Below are 4139 nucleotides of genomic sequence, written 5' to 3'. Positions count from 1 at the left end.
ATCTAAACGAATCCAGTCGGCCCGGAGACATTTATACGATTTCACTCTGCACGGGGGTATTGAAACGATTTCACTCTGCACCGAGGCATTTAAACGATTTCACTCTGTAGAGAGGTATTTGAATAATTTCATTCTGTACTGAGGTATTGCAACGAATCAATTCTGTACCGAGGCATTTAAACGATTTCACTCCTTAGAGAGGTATTCAAACAATTTCCCTCTGTACTGAAGTATTGAAACGAATCCACTCTATACCGAGGTATTTAAACGATTTCACTCTGTAGAGAGGTATTTAAACAGTTTCACTCTGCACTGAGGTATTGAAACGATTTCATTCTGTAGAGAGGTATTTAAATAATTTCACTCTGGACTGAGGTATTGCAAGGAATCAATTCTGTACCGAGGCATTTAAACGATTTCACTCTGTTCAGAGGCATTTAAATAATTTCACTCTGCACTGAGGTATTGAAACGATTTTACTCTGTACCGAGGCATTTAAACGATTTCACACTGTAGAGAGGTGTTTAAAAAATTTCATTCTGTACTGAGGTATTGCAACGAATCAATTCTGTACCGAGGCATTTAAACGATTTCACTCTGTTCAGAGGCAGTTAAATAATTTCACTCTGTACTGAGGTATTGAAACGAATCCACTCTGTACCGAGACATTTAAACAATTTCACCCTGTACCGAGGTAATTAAACGATTTCACTCTGCACTGAGGTATTTGAACAATTTCATTCTGCCGTAAGGCCTTCAAACGAATCCACTCTGTACCGAGGCATTTAAACAATTTCAATCTGTACCGAGGTATTTAAACGAATTCATTCTGTACCGAGGTATTTAAACAAATCCACTTTGCCCTAAGGCATTCAAACGATTCCACTCTACTAAGTATTCAATTGAATCCACTTTATACTGAGGAATTGCAGCGGATCCACTTTGTATTGAAATATTCAGAGCTGAGGTTGGTCTGAAGCAAATCTGAGAGGTTGGACACCAAGATGGTAAAGAAGACAACTCCACGGAGGTGAATCAAAAGGCTAAAAAGTGGGTGGAGCTATGACTCAAAAGGATGCTTCAAAGACTATAGTCATGCACACAGTGCACATAATGAGGCGCACTGCGGGAAGTGCACAGCAACTAACTGTGGCTAAGGTATGATGCAAGATTTAGAGCCTATACTCATAAGGCCTTGATGCATTTGGGGCAAACAATAACACGAAATCCTTAATTATAACTAAAAAAAATACAAATATCACTACAAATCGCTTTCCTGATATCTGAAGTTACAGAAAGGTGTAATGTAACAATAAATAAAGATTCAGCATAAATAATTGCTAATATGTTGAATACGGTTGTCAATTGACCTAAAATAATATTACACACGCCAAGGTGGTTATGTTTTCACCTCTGTTTGTTTGTTTGTTTGTTTCTCACAGGCCTAACTCAAAAAGTGACGGATGAATTTCGATGAAAATTTCATATGTCAAAAATGGGCTAACTTAGACGTTATTAGATTGCAGCGGTGATCCGGATTCATGATTTTTAATATACATTACATTCATTCATTCTTTCATGAATGAATCTACCGTATAATAAAATGGATCCTAGAGATGGAAAGAGAAGCAGGGGAAGGAAGAAAAGACAATTGATTGACAAACTAAGAACGTTTGAGAGTGTGGACTGGCATAGAAAGACCAAAAATAGATGCAAGTGGAAGGACATGTCTGAGGCCTTACACTAATAACGGCTGATGATGATTATGATGACACCTTTTATTCACGGTCAATATTTGAAAGAGGGAAAGCTGGGACCGTAGAGTTTAGTAAAATGTTGACAATTTTCCTTGGCGGTCTGAAATCTTTGCGTGCTCTTTTTATTTGCATATACTCGTAATGTAACAGGAATGTATAAGCATAATAATTATCAAGTGCTGCGAATAGAGGGCTATAGATGATGAAAACTATTACCAACCAGTACAATAATATCAATTGTTAATATGGTAGGTGGACTATAACAATAATTCATCTGGTAGCAGTTATTATTATTATTATTATTATTATTATTATTATTATTATTATTATTATTATTATTATTATTATTATTAAGCTTCAACCCTAGTTGGAAAAGCAGAACAATATAATGCTCCAACAGGGAAAGTAGCCCAGTGAGGAAAGGAAATAAGGAAATAAATAAACTATAAGAAACGTAATGAACAATTAAAATGAAATATTTTAAGAATTGTAAAAACATTCAGATAAATTTTCCTTATACAAACTATTAAAAATGAAAAAAAGGAAAAGATAAATATGAAATAGCATGCCCAAGTGTACCCTCAAGCAAGCTAAATGTTTCCCAAGCAAAAATCTATCGATATATTTCCCTCAGGCACTTCCACGCTGATCCACTACCATACCATCTTCCATAGAATATGTATCTACTTCTATAACATTTATTCCAAACACTTTTTCTATGTATATCACGATATCTAACTAACCTTTTTGGCATCGAGTATCGATTACTATAAATATCGCAATGTCAAAAATCTTTTCCGTATAGAGTATCGATTACTGTAAATATCGCAATGTCAAAAATCTTTTCCGTATAGAGTATCGATTACTGTAAATATCGCAATGTCAAAAATCTTTTCCGTATAGAGTATCGATTACTGTAAATATCGCAATGTCAAAAATCTTTTCCGTATAGAGTATCGATTACTGTAAATATCGCAATGTCAAAAATCTTTTCCGTATAGAGTATCGATTACTATAAATATCGCAATGTCAAAAATCTTTTCCGTATAGAGTATCGATTACTGTAAATATCGCAATGTCAAAAATCTTTTCCGTATAGAGTATCGATTACTGTAAATATCGCAATGTCAAAAATCTTTTCCGTATAGAGTATCGATTACTGTAAATATTGCAATGTCAAAAATCTTTTCCGTATAGAGTATCGATTACTATAAATATCGCAATGTCAAAAATCTTTTCCGTATAGAGTATCGATTACTGTAAATATCGCAATGTCAAAAATCTTTTCCGTATAGAGTATCGATTACTGTAAATATCGCAATGTCAAAAATCTTTTCCGTATAGAGTATCGATTACTGTAAATATCGCAATGTCAAAAATCTTTTCCGTATAGAGTATCGATTACTGTAAATATCGCAATGTCAAAAATCTTTTCCGTATAGAGTATCGATTACTGTAAATATCGCAATGTCAAAAATCTTTTCCGTATAGAGTATCGATTACTGTAAATATCGCAATGTCAAAAATCTTTTCCGTATAGAGTATCGATTACTATAAATATCCCAATGTCAAAAATCTTTTCTGTATCGAGTATTGAGTAAATATCAGCGATATATCTAGTTCATCTCGGAAATTAAGATCACCTCTGAAAATTAATTTGAAGATCGATAGACAAACAGGTCATTATCTCAGATTCGGCATTTCGTAATCAGTGGAACGTTGGGGTACATCCTTTACCTATGCAAATTCTCAAACAGGAGGAGTAATCAACTACAGTTGCAATTACCATTGGTATTTCGGCATTTAGGAACAAGCGCAAATCCGCCTTTCTTTGACCTTAAACTATCCTCCGTTTATCTCAGCGAAACCAGGTCGTATAAGGCCATGTAGTTCAGCTGACATAATTTCGAAGTAAGACGAACTAAGTATTTGGGAGGGAAAGAAAACCCAATTACCCAAATGCGCACACTTTGTCCTCGGATCGTGAGCACAGCAAGACCGAGGAGTTGCGCATCAAATCGTTTCGTGGGGCTAAATAGTGAGGACTAAGACGGGCAGCTTCAGTTTGCCTCTGACTAGCAGAGAAACCGGTGTCGGTGGCAGGGGAGCGTCTACTCGGTGACTTGACCCGAGTGGTTTGCTGGTTGCTACAGACGTATGGGACCCTACCGGGTGAAGGCTCGTATCTTTTAGCCATAAAGATAAGATATGAAGGAGCCGATTCACCTGATTTAGTTGTAAATTAATGCCAATGTAAATAATGAATAGTGGACTGTAAATAGTATAAATGGACTTGATTAATTTTTTACATTGTATGATATATGAATGATCATAATTTTGCCCAGACGAAATAGCCATCTCGAATTCGTGCAATGCATCGGA

The 4139-nt window shown here is 35.5% G+C and overlaps 1 protein-coding gene across 1 annotated transcript in view; it reads left to right on the top strand.

Annotated features, from left to right (window-relative positions):
• The first annotated feature begins 3839 nt into the window (after positions 1-3839).
• Positions 3840-4139, top strand: part of LOC137651889 (uncharacterized) — a 531410-nt gene continuing 531110 nt past the window's right edge. The window contains exon 1 of the mRNA XM_068385094.1: positions 3840-4139. This exon is cut by the window's right edge and continues 540 nt beyond it. The gene's annotated coding sequence lies outside the window, so the exon portion shown is untranslated.

This window comes from Palaemon carinicauda, chromosome 13 (genome assembly GCF_036898095.1).
Source record: "Palaemon carinicauda isolate YSFRI2023 chromosome 13, ASM3689809v2, whole genome shotgun sequence".
In the NCBI taxonomy this organism is placed as follows: Eukaryota; Metazoa; Arthropoda; class Malacostraca; order Decapoda; family Palaemonidae; genus Palaemon; species Palaemon carinicauda.
The sequence above is the reverse complement of the archived record's forward strand: the minus strand, read 5'-3'. Positions and strand labels throughout refer to the sequence as shown.